We start from the raw sequence: 18,075 nt of genomic DNA, 5'->3' as shown, positions 1-18,075 counted from the left end.
TTCTTGGACATTCCCTTCTTCTTGATCCATTCATACTTCCTTCATATATTTATTTTATTTGTTCCTCGTTCATAATCTCTGTATGAACAAACTACCTCAATGTATTGATTTTATACTGGTCACTTGCTTTAGTATTCAGTCCATATATATTCATTCAGCACTCATTCATTCTTGATTCTATTGCTTCTTATTTTACCATATACACTTCCCACTTCATTCAAGCTACTTTTATGTTTCTCCTGAGATATCCACCTCTCACTTCCACACAATATAACAAAGTGGGTAGAAGCTCACTTTTATTCACAGCCATTTTTGCTTCTGTCAGCAAACATTCATTACTCTCAACAGACTACACACTGCCCAGGACCACTCTACTAGTATCTGCACATCTTAAAATTTGGCCTTCCATTGTCCAATCTATAGTAAACATTATATGAAGATACACAAATTCATCTATGGCTTCAGCTTTTTACTATTTATGTATTACTTGCAATTGTTCACTCCATGTTTACTGACACACACAGCTATTTTGGTCTTTGGTACATTTATTTTCATATTCATACTCCTTATTACATCGTACATTCAGTCTAACGTTTCATTGCAAATCAGTTGCATATGCAGCCAACAATATGGGACCATTTGCCTATAAACACACACATACATGCTTTACTTTCATTATATAACTACTCTTTCATGGTACCTGGAGGCTGTGGGGGTCTGGATGGGGCTAACAGGCTTCAGCTGAACCCTGGTAAGACAGAGTGGCTGTGGGTTGGGGGTTCCTCTGTATCCAGAAGTTTACCATCTTTGGTTCTGGATGGGGTGGCACTACCCAGACAGACCCAGTGCGTAATCTGGGGGTCCTCCTGGACTCACGACTCCTGCTCAAAGAGCAGGTGGCAGTCCTGGCCAGGAGGCCCTTTGCTCAACTACATGTTGTGCACCAGTTATGCTCTTTCCTGGATCAGGAAGCCCTCCAGTCAGTCACTCATGCCCTAGTCATCTCCCATATAGACTATTGCAATGCACTGTACATAGGGTTACCCTTGAAAAGTATCCAGAAGCTACAGCTGGTTCAAAATGCAGCTGCGCAGGCAATTTTGGGTGCCCCAAAGATGGCAGATGTTACACCTTTGCTTCATGAGCTGCATTGGGTCCCAGTTTGCTTCTGGGTTCAATTCAACCATCACCTTTAAAGCCCTACATGGCATGGGACCGGGTTACCTGAGGGACCATCTCACCCCCATTATATCAACCTGTCCCACCTGGTCAATCAGAGAGGGTATGCTGCAGACCCTGTCAATGAAAGAATCTTGACTGGCAGGGCCCAGAAGGAAAGCCTTCTCTGCTGTGGCCCCTGCCCTATGGAATACCTTCCCCCAGAGGTGAGGCAGGCCCCTACTCTCTTGAGCTTCCAGAAAGCAGTCAAGACCTGGCTCTGCCAACTTGTATGGAGTGAGAAAAGGGGCAACGAACCCTGGGAGTGGCTAGCACCTTGAAGATGCTCCCATATGTTAATATCTTTTCAATCACCAGCATCTTGGAAGATATTATTATTTATGTATGTATTTGGTTTCATTGTATTTTTATACTGTTTTTATTGTATTTTAACTAATATTTATTTGTTGTTTTTATTGTAAACCGCCCAGAGTCATTTCCTCATGAGATGGGCGGTGTCTAAATTCAAAATATAAATAAATAAATATACCATTCTTATTGCATTCATGAACCATCAATTCCATATTCCCTCCTCCTGGGGACCTTTATCACTTATGAGCCAAACTATCAAGATAGTTCCAACTTTAATGTTTCTTGATCACATTATACAGTGACAAGTATGAATAAGTGAATTAAAGCTCATCAGTAAATAAAGCTTTAATCACCTCCATTATGTAACAAGGGCCATTTTTCTCCATATTGATGCCATTTCTCCATTTTCTATCCTTTAACCTGAATCATCTAGAACCTCTCATTTTCTGTTCTGTCTCTTTCTATGTACCTTTCTTCCACTAGTTCTTGCTACTGTGTTAAGAGAATTTCACAGCTGAACCACAGTCAGCAAATTTAAAGATAGCTGAGGCCATAGGGTGTTTTTTTTATTTCTGTATTTCAATTACAGATAAATGTTAAATCTATTATAGTCTCTGGGGACTGCACAAATGGCATACTCATTTGAAACTTACAACAGCAGATGGGAGGTGGTTCTATATTGGTATTGCTTGTCCCTCCATTGCTGTCTCAAAGCAAAATGGGCTTCTACAAATATATTTCCAGATTACAATCTCACAAAAGGGAATGAGCTGGAATTCTGCAATGATTTTTACCAAATGCTTTTGAAGAGTGTTCTCTGAGGAAATGTAATTTATTTCCTAAAGCCAGAAGCAACTTTTTCTTTTCCATAATGTCTCTAAGCTGCATGAGGAGCTGGTAATTTTTTAAAATGTATTTATTACTAACATTTCTACGCCACCATACTCCCAACAGCTCAGAGCAGCATACATAAAAAAACCTAGAGGATTAAAAACAATATGACAGTAATAAATAATGTAAATTCTTGTGATGCTGACCAACAGGAGTATATAAGAAAGTCTAACATTCCCCAAATGATCTCTCCCAGAACCATGGTTGTACTTCTTTACAGAAACTCATTAGGGAGAAAGTAGTTTTAATATAAGAAAACAACCTGACTTGTAAGAGGGGTACCATCATTGAGCAGGTCCTGCTATGGAGTCCCTGTACATGGAACTCTTTCAGAGTTGGACCCTCAGCATGGCCTCTCTCTCAGATCTTACTGGAGGGGCAGATTCACTTCAGAGTAGGCAATCTTGCAGATAAATCTTATGGGAGCAGAGCATCTTTTCTTTGGGGGAGGGGGCCTTTTGTCCTAGGAGTCTTAGGTTCTCCCTCCTCCCCTATTTTATTTTTTGTGGTGTAACTTATATAGAAATAAGATTGGATGAGAGTCAGTGCTACTAGTCAGCAGTTTAGGGGAAAGCAAGAATTGGATTTTGCTTTTGCTTTTCTCACTAAATTGCTAATCAGTTTGATGCTTTTCACAGAGTCTCTGCTGAAAAGGGGGTACTTGGATTGGGGAAAAATATGCTTTCAGTTGATAACATTTTTCAAAACAGGTTTGGATTATAAGTCCAGAGACTTACTATTTTTCCCAATTTTTATTTTAACATGAAGTATCAGTAAACAAAATTTATACCGAGGGAAAGATTTGCAGATTTCTGGGGCTGTTGATTCCTGTCTTTTGTTTGAAAATCATATACTGTACTCTCACACACAAACCTGATTTTCCATTCACTTAACCAGAACTGTATGGAAGAAGGTGGCCTATTTTAGCTCCTTTGTGAAAAAAGAAGTAGCTTAGGGTAAGGAAGTAGGGAAATTGTTTATGAACTCTACATACTGTCTCTCCTTCTCCCCCTGCTGATTCCACTTTATAATCTGAATCCCCTCTTACAATTTTAGGGTTTTTTTAAACATATATATCATGGCGAAAGAATCAGGGAACTACATGTCACATGTATTTTGCTAGTTTTAGAAGTTTATAGAATTTAGAATGAAATTTATTTGTATGGCTTTTCTTCATGAAATATTCAGGATATCTAGATGGAGAAAAATAAGACTGCCTAATTTAAAACATATTTCTCCAAATAGGAAGACTGATCCTGTCCCTCTGAAAACTTGTAGAGAATCTTAAATAAAGTCTTTGCAGGTGCTGAAATAAGCCCTGGCTTCATTCCTTATTTTTGCCGATAACCCAGGTGGCTGCATTCTTTCAGCCTGGAGGACATCAAACAGCCCAATCTCTTCCTAAAATGAAGGCTGAAGAAATGGCATCAGCCTGCAGCTGGAGAAAGGGAGATGGAAAGAAGTCATGTTGAGAGAGCTTCCAAAACCTTGAAAAAAAGAATATGAACTAAGTCTGAAAAGAAACAATTCAGTCAGAGATGTAATTGACCCAATAATTTAAGAAAGAACAGATTTGCAAGGCATGCCCTCCTCCCTTCACTTGGTTTCGCTGAACGTTCAAAAACTGGCAGGCCTTGGGATCTGTCCTTGAATAAAGCTTGAACTGGCTATGAAGAGACAAAAGAGAGGCATTGCTCAGTTTGGGGATTCTCTCCTTTTCCAGTTATGGTTGGCACAAAGCCTTTTCTGTTTCCAGCATCGGGCTCATCCAGGTTTTTGGTAACGCTGCTGCTGCACTGCCCCTTCTGGTGTTGCCTGGCCTGGTTATCCTATGTTTGAGAATGTTTAAAGTTATGTAAACTTTGTAAATATTAATAACAACCATTCATTTTTCATTAACTGTAGCTTACTTTGGAATTATTTTAATTATATAAACATAGGATAGAAATTTTATAAATAAATCAAATTTGTGCCTTTGCAAAAAAAATACTTACAATAAAGCAATCTAACCACAGAACAGTATGACAATTGGTTTGCATGATATGGCACACGACAGCTCTGTGTGTCTATATACATACATGCTTATATACATATACCTGCTTTAATATTCTTTAAATATTTCTTAAATATTTCTTAATATTCTATTCTTTAATATTCTTAAAAAGTATTGAATAATACTGCACCTCCCAAATGAAATGTTCGAGGAACAGTCCACTCACTGTGTAAAAGAGTGCAGTTTCTCTGAAGATGATTCAGTTCTTGTCTACTATAATGATAGGCCTCTGTGGCAAATGCATACTTTCGTTAATAATGGCAGCTTTACATTTCTCTCCATTCAAAAAGCACCTGAAAAAGTTGGAAGGGGTGGCATTTCCACTTACTGTTCTCCCCTCCCCCAGCAAAAAGAATTTCCCCTTATCCCTGAAACAGAAGTAAAAAAACAAACAAACCGTAATTTCAAGGTAGATGCTTGTAAAGGTTGAGAAATTGTACTTTTCAATTCAGTAAATGTTAGTAAATCTCCATACAATTTGGGACTTTCAATTACCTCTAAAGCAGAATATGTAAAAGCATACAGAAGATCAGAAACGGAACATGAACCAGCAATGGGACGCAGCTGCTAAAAAAGCTATAGTACTTCAGTTTTTGACTGATTGATTGATTGATTATGTGCCATCAAGTCATTTTCGACTCCTAGTGCCCACATAGATAGATTTTCTCCATAATCAGTCTTTGACTACAGTCAGAAAAACTGAGCATACAGATCATGAGAATAGTAGTTAGATCTACTCTATTCTGTGTTTATCATGTTGCATCTGTATTTATTGTTTCCACTTCTGGTTATCACATTTTAAGGACATTGACAAAACTGCACTTTTCTGAATTTTGTGATAAAGTTTGCAGTTCAAAACAAAAATGTGCACACTGATTATTTATTATGGAAGAGAATACACCAGGCACAAACCAGTAGGAAAACTAAGCATATCAGCTGATTAAAAAAGAAAGAGAGAAATCAGTACTAATCATAATTTGCCATTTCAGAAAAAAATAAAAGAATAGCATTTTCCTCACTTATTTCCATGGTGGATCACCATCCACCACTGGCAACTAGGCTGGGCTTGCTTTGCATTTCAAACTCTGGTTGCGCTATTGTTATACAACTTTTGGGAAGCTTAAAGAGCCTCAATCCATGTAAGATTCTGTGATCTATTTTCATTTGTCCTGCTGTTTTAATAAAGGTGGGATGTTTTTCAGTCCAGTTCTTAGCTGTTGTGAATATTGTGAGACTAGTAGAAAGTCAAAGGGCAAAAGCTTCACATCTGTTTTTTATCTTTTTTTTTTTCAAAATCTTGCTTTGAAGGAAAATTGTCAAGATAAACTGCTACATATCCCAACTAATTGTCTTTTATTTGCTGCATTTTACAAAGTTCTCCACATATAATATGAAATTTTAATATAATGTAATAATCATGCCATATGTAGGCAACTTGGTGCCCTTCAGATTTTCAAACTATATCTCCCAATTTGGCTGGAACTCACATGAGCTGGAACCAGAAACATGGTGGAGAGGGAGAAGTTCATATGCTAAAACACGGGCTACATAAAATTCTCCATTGCCCCTAGCAATGGCATAAGGATGGGAGAGAATTTGGTACTCTTTGTAAAGGGAACTGGCCTCCTGGATCAACATGAAGATTAAATATATTTATCTTTTGGTCAATGCACTTTGAATTTTGTAGTGTAGGCTCCAAATAATTTGAAAAAAATCACACACATACATGTGTAAATATGAAAACTGCATGGAAAATGCTCATTTTAGGGGAATAAATGGAAATAAATGTATGTACATGTGTGTGTGTGCGTGCATGCATGTGTGTGTGTCTGTCTGTCTATCTATCTATCTATCTATCTATCTATCTATCTATCTATCTATCTATCTTTCTATCTGACTGGTGTGGAAAAAGGATTAAACTGACCTGCGTGTTTGGTTTAAGTGCATCGTTTCTGACCACTACTGGGCAAATCAGCTCTTCTGGGCTGAAATTAAAGTCACTTTTTATACTCTGCTTGAATTACTGAATTGACATTTTGACCAGGATCCTGTATGACATTTCTACCAAAGGAAACGGAATTGTATTTCTATTGGTTGGGATGTTAGTTTGTCTTGAAACGTTACAGGACATACTCCAAAATCGATGGAGTGAACAAAATTCTGAGTTGGAGTAATTTTAATTGTCTGTCAAGGGTTCAATGCTGTGTTCTTGAAATTAAGCATAGGGCAGGGAGGCAGGAGAGAAATGCTCGCTAGAAGCGGAAAGATAAAGACAATCTGTTGAAATGAAGGCTGTTCTCTCCCCCTTACCTTGCCTGCTTATCTACATGTCAGCCACAACACTGATAATAACACTTGTGTACTGTATACAGTGCAGGCCAGTAATTTCTAAGCTCTATTCGACAAGCATTTACCATGAGAAATGCATTGATTCAATAATAAGTGGCTCCAGTGAGTCCAAGATATACAAGTGTAAGTGTATATGTAGACCAAGTGCCACATAACAGCATGATTTCTTGTATGACCTTGTCTCCCAATATGTACTGGGCTGACCTACCATTAGACCAGTGTTTTTCAAACTTAGCAACTTTAAGATGTGTGGACCTAGAATTCCCCAGCCAGCATGCATTAGACAAATCAATCAGAAAGCAGGTTCAGGCCATTCTGAAAGGGCAGCAAATGATTAGGTACTTGATTTATTGCAATTAAATATTACTGATATATGTATATCAATAAATATATTGTTATACTATTTCTTCATGGGGAGAGACACTTTTATGATTTTTTTTCCTGTCAGTTATCAAAAATAACAAGGCCAATATTGATTATTATGTATTTGGATTTCAGGACCAGTCTGAATGGTCTACCCTGGAGGTTCTTGGCCCCAAGTAGTTTTTTGATGGCACCGAGGGACTGTTCTGCTTAAATATAATTATGTGATGCTTTGCGTGGTCTTTGAAAATGAAAGATGGCTTATAAAATTGACACAATCACTTCTAGATGCTTCTTTTAGATTACTGGAAAATGTGTGGCTCTGAAGCAGTGGAAACATACAGCTAATACCAGAGGAAGACTTGTTACAAAGTCACCGAGTTGGGAATTCTGGGAATTGTAATCCAACACACTTAACTTGAGGAAATACAGTTGGGGATGGCAGTTGTAGAGAGGGAGGGGGAGAGCTTTGCTCATGACCAAAGTATTTAATTTGAATTGGCCATTTGGTAATTGTAAGAGATTGACCAAGGACTTTAACTCAAGCATGTTAATCTTTAATAGCCTTTTTCTGGTGTTCTAATTTCCTATAGCAGGGATCAGACACTCCAGAAGAACTATAGTTCCCAGCATCCTTCACCATTGGCCATGATGGCTGGGGTTAGTAGGAGTTGTAGGAAAACAAGCAGGTTCCCTATTATTGCCCTATATGGATGATGTTATATGAAGGAGTTGTTCTGATTGATTGATTGATTGATTGATTGATTGATTGATTGATTATGTGCCATCAAGTGGTTTTCGACTCCTTATGACCACATAGATAGATTTTTTCTCCATGACAATCCATCCCTAACCAATTATTTCAGGATTCCCAAGGGTGCACCCATCACCAGTGTATCTTAAGTCCATCCACCTTGTGCTGGTCAGCCTCTTCTCTTTCCTTCCACTTTTCCCAACATTAGAGCCTTCTCCAGAGAGCTAGGTCTTCACATAATGTGTATGAAGTAGGATAATTTGAACCTGGTCATTTGTGCCTCAAATGAGAACTCTGGGTGGATTTGTTTGATGATCCATTGGTTTGTTTTCTTGACTGTCCACAGTATTCTCAGGAGTCTTCTCCAAAACCAAAGTTCAAAGGCATCAATACTCTTCCAATCTTACTTCTTCAAAATCCAACTTTCACTTCCATAGAATGTCACAGGGAATACCATGGTTGCACATTTCTGATCTGTGTAGGTATAGACACTTTGTGGCATTTGAATATCTTTTCCAAGGCCTTCATTGCTGCTCTACCAAATGCTAATCTGTGGTGTTATTTCTTGATTGCTTGTTCCTTTACGGTTGATGGTTGATCCTAGAAGGCAGAAGCTATCCACCACTTCATTGCCAATTCTAAGGCTGGCTGTTCTACCTGATGTCATTAGTTTGGTCTTCTTTATATTTAATTTTAGTCCCATTTTTTTCACTGTGCTCTTTGATTTTTAGCACTATGGCTTGCAGGTCATTTGCCTTTTTGGATATCAGGGTAGTTTCAACAATATAGTACAGGTTGTTGATGTTTTTTTCCTCCAGTTTTACAACCATGCTCATCATCTTCCAATCCAGTATCCCTTAATATATATTCAGCATATAGGTTGAATAAATAAGGGGAGAGTATACAGCCTTGTCCACTCCTTTGCCATTCAGTCCAGAAGCACCCTGAATTCCAGAGGACCAGAATGATGTAGTTAAAGACCAGCCAGTTGCCACTTCTGAAGGAGGTAAGGGAAGGTAAAAGATTGACCATCTGCCTGATAAGCCAGTGTGCTCAGACTGAAGGATATGATGGCTGTAAAGACATATGTGTCCCTATTAAGGGTGAGGTCATCAGTACTGGAGCTGGAAGATGGGGGAGAATTTACATAGGGACATAAAAAGAGCCTTGTCAGAACTGACCAATAGTCTACCTAGTCTTAATGAAACTACAAGTTCTAAATTAATTTATCTGACATCTCACTCAGAAATGAGATGGCCATATCTTGCAAGGAATGTGAGGGAAGATAACAATCTCCAGCTCAATGCTGGGGTCTTGCTGACTGGAGATGCTGGGAGTTGTAATTTAGCAACAACTGGAGGATCCCTGGTTTAACTACTAAAGAGTGATCAAGATAAACAGATAATTTTGAAGAAAGGTAGGCAAAAGTGAGAGTGAATGAAAGCCATGAGGTTGCTGAAAAAAATTCTTGAGGGTAGATTTGCTCTCCTTGTGGAATTGTGCTGTGTTATGCTTCCTAACAATGCTTTCTGCTCCCCTTTGTTAGAAAATAAACTCCAATATTAAAAGCATATAATCTCCAGTTCTAATTCTTAATGTAATGAAGCTGAGCTCCTAGAACCTCTTTTTTTGAGGAGAAGCAGATTATTAACTTTTCCACTAATCACCTGTCCTAAGTGATTTTTGGCTAATATTCTGAGTCTTTAAACTAGCAGAAAAGACAAAATTTAAGTATTTTATTGGGACAGGAAAAATAAGGTTTGAACTATAATGTATTTCTTCCCTGAATTTGAGAAAAATGAAGATTTAGGACATCGACAATCAGAAAAAAGGCTGCTGAGCTGGAAGTACTGATATTCTCATTAATGCCATCTTTCTTGATAGGATCAGCAAGGGACACTGAAAATGAATTCAGTATAAATAAAATAAAAATAAAACCAAATCTAGCAGTAGTTTTTAGAACCTCCTTTTCTCAGCATGGAAGGGATTCATTTTTGTTAACTCGTTACACAGCACTGGAATCATGGAGTGACAGCAGATGGATCTCAAGAAGATGAAAGATCACTTGCCAAGGTCAATTATCAAGAAAAATGTTCTAGCCTCAAACACCCTGAATCTCTAAATTACAGCCAAGAAGAAGACTTTATTGCTTGCTGCTTTGTTATTAAAGAGGCGTACCCTAGGTACTGGGTTTAATGTACCAATCAGTGTATGGCTGTGGATTTGTCCATAGTAGAGTATGAATTTTAGGAGGTCTACCACAAGTGGGAGTACCTAGCTGACCTTGGCATGTGTTAAAAAACTAACCAGGCTCAGATGCGGTTAGTACTTGATAGAAGATCACTAAAAAAAATCCTATAAGCTAAGTTGGAAATTGAAAAAAAAATCCTTGCAAAAAGCAGTGACAAACTATTTCTATGGTGTTGCCAAGAAAACTCCATATCCATGAAGTCACCAGGAGGTGAACTCAGCTTGCAGGAGACCTTCTTTACCTTACAGGTTTTCCAAAATAGAATCCAGGCATCAGAAAAATATGTTGCCACCCATTAATTAGGCTGCATGATAAGTTTGGCATAATTTTGATAAGCTTCTTGATTATGGAACATATGCACTGGCATACCACAGTGCATTGAAAGCTGCATATTTCTATGTTGCATGCATGCCATGTTCAAATTAAAAAGGGGAGATATAACATTAGAGCAGCCCTCTCCAAATACATGCTCCCCAGATGTTTGGTTTACATATCCCATCAGCCCTATCCATCATTGGAGCACCTGGAAGGTACCAGGTTGGAGACATTTGCAATGAAGTATAGAAAAGGCCTGTTTCTTTCAGTTAAAAAACTGACTGTCCTTATGTATGAATTTATGGGTATATTTAAAAACAAACTTTGATTTAAAAATAGAACTGTAAGTACTTGACATCACTGAAATATTTAATTAAGGCAAATACATTTTAGGTTTTACCTCTTGTCGTCAAGGAAATTGAGTTAAGCTATTCTGGAAAAAGCTTAGAGTATTTTGTCCTGAGAAGAGCTGTGTGTGTGTGTGTGTGTGCATGTGTGTGTGTTGTTGTTATCATTATTTTCAGCCTAAATCAATACACTGCAGGATGAAGGCTGCTTCATTGAAAGTTATGGACAGTAATCCACTGTGCTGGCCCAGGGTAGGTTGGTAGATAGATGTGTTTTGACGTTCCAGTCTAGTCTACGGTTGAGAGAGCATGACTGGCCCACTCAGCCAACTTCCAGGCATAAAGGAGCACTAGAACTCACAGTCTTCTGGGTTCTAGTCAAACCCCAAATAACCACTACACCAAATAAGATATTGAAATATTTAAAAGCCCAGTAATTTTGGGCCAGTCACTCTCTCTCAACCCTACAATGAAAAGTCAAAAAATCTATCTACTATCCTGCACTGGATCAGCATGGTAGCTTATGGTCTTAAGATCCATAGCCTTCAATAAAAAAGCCTTCATCCTGCAGGGAGTCAATTATTGATTTGGAATAATAATAATAATAATGACAACTATATGAATGTCTATGTATGTATGTATGTGAAAGACACAATAAAAATTGGCTTTAACTTCCTTTTCCTGCAAGTATGGTGCCTTCCAAGTGGGTCATCACTATGTTGGCTCTGGATTATGGAAACTGTTAGTTTAATGCTTAGAGAAGACAGATTTAAAATATGTCCAGAGTCACCATAAACATGTCATTTAGTAGTATTTCGTACATTAACATAATGCCCAGACTAAATTTTCTGTCCTGGCTGACTCAGAAACTAAATGGGGTTAAGTCCGGCTATTACTTCAGTGGAAGACCAGCAGGGAATACCAGGCTGTAGAGGAGACTGGGAAGTCAAAATCACATTCTGGTAAAAGGCCATGGCAAACCCCTTCCATACTGTTGCCAGGAAAACTGCATGAATGTATCCGTGAAGTCACAAGGAGTCAAGCTCGACTCAAGGGAAAGGAAAGAGCAGAGCAGTGGCTTGGCTGTTTGTCTGGAGCACCTGACCCTCTACCTCTCTTTGAGGGCATAGTTGCCTATGCCATACAACCCCTTCTAGTCCCAAAGGATTCTCCCCCAAGTGGCTCTAACTTAGAGGAGAAGATGCTATTGCATCACTGGGCAACCCAGAGAGTTTCTATAAGTGATGTGGAGAAAGAGGAAGCATTTCATTCTTTTTCTCAGGCAATGTTGGCCTTGCCTCCTCTAACTAGGATCCCTTATCCTGAACCAAGCAAAACCATTACCATCTTCAAGGCTGGTCCCATCCTGCTGTCACTATGCAGCAGACCAGCAAGAGATTCAATGCCACAGTTGTTAAAGGACATTATGCTAAAGCTGGGAAACTGTAAAATCTCAGTAGGTACATTTACAAGTGTCCCAAAATATAAATTTCCAGATATGATGATTTAATAGCTTAAGAATTATTTAAAATAAGTGTACGCATTAGCCCTTAATTTTTTCCAGTCGCCTTTCTTTTCCTTGAGGGAAGTTAAAAACAAATTCTTCAGTGCACAAGTTAAATTCTGAGTGGTAGTGCATGAAAAACTATTTCCATCTTCATTTTTAACTGCTTGCATTTGCGGCCTTGAGCATAGGATTACACAGATGAAGTAGTTCTGCATGGTGAATGATTAAAACAAACAGTGAATTCTTCGTCCTGATAGCCCTTTTTTAAAGGGTATCAGTGTTGAGGCTGAGGGCATCATGTTTTCATGACTAAATCTACTTGCTGAAGGGCAAGTTTCTTAAGTATTTTGTGATGTCCCAGATTTTAGCAGAAGTACCAATAGAATATTCTGTTTTTACTTCTGTCCATCTTTCTTCTTTCTTTCACCCTAATTATCTAACAAAATGTTCTATTATTATGAAGAATAGAATGTGTGTGGAAAATGATCTTGTACATTAGTCCCATGGATGCTTTTGTACAGGCAATCTGTAATGACTGAGACAGCTGACAGCTTTTTTATCAGACTTAGTGACACAGAACAGATTTCTATACTCACTGCAAGAAGCATTTCTCCTCAAGATTTTTTTTTAAGAGAAAGCAAAATGGGGCACTTGGGCAATATGTTTATCGTATATTTATAGAAGCCACAATTGGCCCTATATATTTAATATAGGGAATGGGTTTCAAACTTTCCCCCCATTTATTCACCATTTGAATACCATTTTATTTTCACTGCATGTCTAACCCGCACAGTAGAACTGTAAAGTTGGAAGGGATCTTGAAGGTTGTCTAATAGCTCGCTGACTGCAGAATCTACAGTGCAGGATACAAGTACAATTCCCGGATAAATAGTTAGTGGAGGTTATTGTTGTAGTACTATCAAACTGTTCTGTTTTTCTGAATGTTGAGTGAATTTTGGTTCTTTGCAATTGCTACACATTGGAGCAACAGAGAGTAGTTCCATTTCCATTTCTGCATGAGACCCTTTCAGATATTTGAAATATTCTCCCCATAATCATCACTTCTGTTTCCATAACTTCTTATGGTATTTGCTATCCTGGTATCTCTCCTTTGGACACAATCCAATTTGCCAATTGCCTTCATAAAGGTGGCATTCAGAACTGAACACACGCACTCCAGATTCTCCAGACCAGTGTAAAATTGAGTAAAAATATTACTTATCGTCTGGATCATCTGGATTCTCTGCTTCTTTTAATGGACTTTAAGATCACATGAGCTTTCTTCAAGGACCTGCATCACAGTGTTGGCTCTTAATTTAACTTGAGATCCATTAACACAAGGATGAAAAAAGTGCAGCCCAGGGGCCTCCTACATCCTGCCAACATCTCTGTGTGACTCCCACAGCACCCTAGAGACAGTGGGACCAAATGTTTGAACTCTACCTTTGCAATGGGGGGGGGGGGGAATGTTAAAGGGACCACAACTCCATTTAAGCAGATGATTAAGACATTCATTTCACCAGTTAAACTTTCCAAAAATCTCTCCCAAATGCCTACACACTGGGAGAGCTTCCTTCTATCCTGGATGAAAGAAGTTTCATGTAAGTTTAAGGATTAAAAAGAAAAGTTTTAATTTTTGGAAAACAGCAAAAGAAGGACTAGAATGTTGATTTTGGAAAGTTGAGGGGCCAGATGGACTTGAAAGAATAGTTCCTGTGGGCTGTTTAAAATTTTATAAAAGTATATATGAAGATTTTGAAATTAACTGTAAGAAATCCTCCCTTGGGAAAGTTTTGCTGATTGGAAAACTGACTGAGGACTTTGAAGGTTGACTAGAGGGAACCAGAGACAACTAAGGATTACAATTAAAAGAGAAGAGATACAATAATTAATACAATAGAGCAATATTATCTGACTATAGAAGAAATTAAAGCTATCTGGGAACAATGTACTCAGAAGATTTCAGGATTGTCTGCCACTATGAAAATGGATGTCATGGGGCTACAGAAGAGGAACAGATTTTACTGGACAAAATAGAAACTGAGGCTGACTTGAATGTGGATTTGAAAATGGATTTTTTTTAAAAAATGTCAGACTGTGATATGGAAAAAGATGCCACAACGAATTTACAAATGGAACTGGCTAATGTTTTAATAACTAAAGGGGACATTCAAATAATAAATCAAAAGAGTGCCTTGGATAGCCTTCTTATCTTGGGTTTACAAAAGAAACATGTTAAACTACTGAAGCTGTTCCCAAGAGGAAACAAACAGAAAATGATAAGAAATCAATTGTGGGATATTACTTGATGGGATTAAAGACAAAGCTTTTAAAAAGTAAACGGAATGACTATAAAGTGAATTTATTTGATCAGGGTTAAAATATATATGCTGTGGTTTCTATCTATTAATGGAATTCTTTCTTGACCAGGACTGAATGATGAGGCTTTGAAGATCTGTTTACAAATGGGGAGACATTTCTTTTGCTTTGTTCCTCACCTAGAAAGTGATGTTGGAGTACAAAATAGATTTATTTGATTAAGGTTAAAATAGACATATTATTTCTGGTAGCTTTTAATGGACTTTTGCTGAATAGGATTGAATGATGAGTTTTTACATTTGTTTATTGATTAGAGATGAGATATGGGCAGAAGTGACCTATTTTTTATTACTGAATATTAGAGGGGGTGTTATCTTACTGAAGTTGTTTATACTTGTCTGGAGGAAGGGGACAGTCGTTTTTTTATATTTCTCCTTTTCTCCTTTTCTTATTTGTTTTTCTTTTTTTTTCTTTTTTCTCTTTGCACCTTTTCTTTTTCTTCACTTTACTTTTTATATTTCTCTTAGTTTGTATTAGTCTTTTATCTTTGCATTTGTAAACTTTAATAAAATTATTACAAAAAAAAGAGAGAGCTGTTGAGTGATTTATGAAATTTATAAAATATGAGAAGCATATATAATAACCAGTTCAATGAAGAAAGAATATATTAAATTTGCAGATTGGAATGTAGGATTTGGGGCACAGTATTAGTGACATATTTGAAAACTATGTTCATTATACAGGTAGTCCTCAACTTATGACCGTTCATTCAGTGATCGTTCAAAATTATAATGGTGCTGAAAAAATGGACTTATGACTGGTCCCCAAAGTCACATCATCAAAATTCAGGTACTTGGCAGCCTGCCTGCACTTATGACTGCACAGGCACTTCAACTCCCCCACCCACCTATCTCCCCCCCCATCTCTGCCCTTTTGGCCACCCTGCACCCTGCCATGCAAGGCGGCAAGCAGCCCCAGAACTATTCAGCTCTTGGTATGCTGTGGCTCTGGGGCTGCAAGAAGCCCCTGAGCCACAGTGCAGCATGAAGCCGCCCCTGGAAGCCTCAACCACCCTATCCCAGTCCCAGCCACAGTCACCCTCACCACTCTGTACTTTTGAGACCCCTGCCACCCTGCACTCTGCCGCCCCAGCTGACCTTTGCCATCTTCCTGCTCCCGCTGCTGACGAGGCATGCCCAGCCTGGCCCTTGGTGCCAAGAAGCCCTTTTGCACTGTGCTGCTGAGCTAGGCTGGGGCTAGGCTTCCGCAGCACACCAAGAAGCCCCTTTGCACATGACTTAATGCCTTGGCTGTGCCATTCTGCTAGCTATCCTTCTTTTTCTAACACCTTGAACACAAGAACAGAAAGCAAACGTGCTCGGAGTTCGTTTTGTTAGCCCTTGAGTAAAGCTTCGCTCCCCTTCATTTGTTCACCCAGCTGCTTTCTCTCCCAAGTTCCCTGCACCAACCTTTCACCTTTTGCACCCAGCCACTGTGGCTGAAGCAGAAGGGCCTCACTGCCTTTGCTGTCTCCTTTTCAGACCTGTGGCTGCCATGCTACCCCAGGCGCTCCAGCTTCTCTGGCAAATGCTTCCTACACATGGCTCCCCAGCCCAGCCCAGCCCAGCCCAGGAGCACTTCACAAATAAGAATGCCATTTTGCCCAGTGGGAAAGTGCTGGGGGTTGGCTGAGGGAACCATGTGTAGGGAGCATTCACCAGAGAAGCTGGTGGCCATGGGTCCATAAATGAGATAGCAAAGGCAGCGAGGTGAGACATCCCTTATTAAAGAAACATGCTTTGATTTCTGCCTTCTTCAGCTTCTCTGACTAAAAAAACAGCTGCTGCTTACAGTGGAGGAATTGAAAAACATGAAAACTAAAACATTAGTCTTCCAGTTTTGATATTTCTGTTTTCTTAATCATTGTTATAAATATGTAGTATATGCCATTAAATGACATTCCCTTTCTCTCTGATGCACACACTTGTGTTGTAAATCATATTTGTATTCTGCCCTTGAGTTTGGCTTGGCGTGATGTGCAGATACGTTGGCATGGGGGGAAGCGGAAGAAGTCCCGGGTAAGGAGCACAGGGATGCCGCAGGGGGCTGGGGAGGCCCTGGCAGGCTGCGCGCAAGTTGGCGGAGGAAGGTGCTGTGGTGCAAGCAGGGAAAGAGGACGCAGGGCGCATGCAAACACGGGAAGACTGGCAAGGAGGCTGCTGGTGAGTGTGTGCGAGGGCAGAGAGGCCCAGGAAGAAGGGTGCTGGTGGGTGTTTGTGTGTTTGTGAGTGCAGGAAGGCCTGGGAAGGAAGGCGTGGGGTGCGTGCATATGTGAGAGTGCAGGAAAGTGTGGGAAGGAGGGGGGGTGTAAGCGCAGGGAGGCCCAGGAAGGAAGGTGCTGGTGGGTGTGTGCATGTTTGTGAGTGCAGGGAGACCCAGGAAGGAGGGCACGAGGTGCATGTGTGTATGAGACTAGAGTCATTCTCTCTTTGGCCAACCTACTTCCCTACTTCCCAATGTTTTTCTGAGAGAAAGTGATGGAAAAACCACAGGGAAACTACTGTGAGCTCCTGAGAAATAGGGGAAAAGGTAACGAATAAATATAGATTTCTCAGTGTACTCCAATACATTTTAAAAAGCATATATACTTCATGGACATCTATTTCCTGTTTTTTGGCAATGTGCACATGCTGTGTCACTCATTGCTCTGAAACCCATGCAATTAGATGAGAAGAAAAGTCATTTAAAGAGAACTGGAGATTATTAAAAACAGAGATATGGCTCTCAGAAATGACTCAGTTGCTAAAAGATTAAGAAATATCATCAGTCTTAAAAATTTAACTTGAATTTTGACCAGTGAAAATACTGTTAATCAAAATTCATTTCTCCTGTAATAACCTGGATGAGAAATTCCAGAATAAAATGAAGCCTGCCTCCAGACCTCTGCAACTCCATTAGGAACAGAGATTTGGGGGTTGAGGGGAGAGGCAGTTGTAGATACACTGATAAATATTTATTATCAGTTCATAAAGTAGCTTTGCAGTTTAAGCCATGCACTCTTTGTAATAAATAAATCTGAAAGTTAAGTAATAACATTGGTTTGTATACAGCTCTTGCTATAAATTACCCCAGATGTCATAAAGAAACTGGTAATATGCAATATTATTTCTTTCATGGGAAATGAAAGCAGCACTCATATAAAGAAAAGATTTGTTCAACAATCAAAAATAGTTTTGGGAATCCCAGTCCTGTCAAAAGGTTATAAACTAGACAAAAAAACCTCACCTGACCCTGATCAGAACCTTCCCCTGTCGGAATTCTTGCATGGATGGATTTATTTTTCTTGAATGAGATTGCTATCCAGGGTTTGCCATGATACTGGGCAGAGCAATTGGG

The 18,075-nt window shown here is 39.1% G+C and overlaps 1 protein-coding gene across 1 annotated transcript in view; it reads left to right on the top strand.

Moving 5' to 3' along the window:
• FSHR (follicle stimulating hormone receptor) overlaps nucleotides 1–18,075 on the top strand; it is a 90,674-nt gene that overhangs the window by 11,860 nt on the left and 60,739 nt on the right. The gene's annotated exons all lie outside the window — the stretch shown is intronic.

Source organism: Python bivittatus, unplaced genomic scaffold (genome assembly GCF_059951505.1).
Source record: "Python bivittatus isolate LINGU-HERP-01145 unplaced genomic scaffold, Pbiv_v1 ctg000020_np1212, whole genome shotgun sequence".
Classification (NCBI taxonomy): Eukaryota; Metazoa; Chordata; class Lepidosauria; order Squamata; family Pythonidae; genus Python; species Python bivittatus.
Note: the sequence above shows the minus strand (reverse complement) of the source record. Positions and strands in the feature narration are given on the sequence as shown.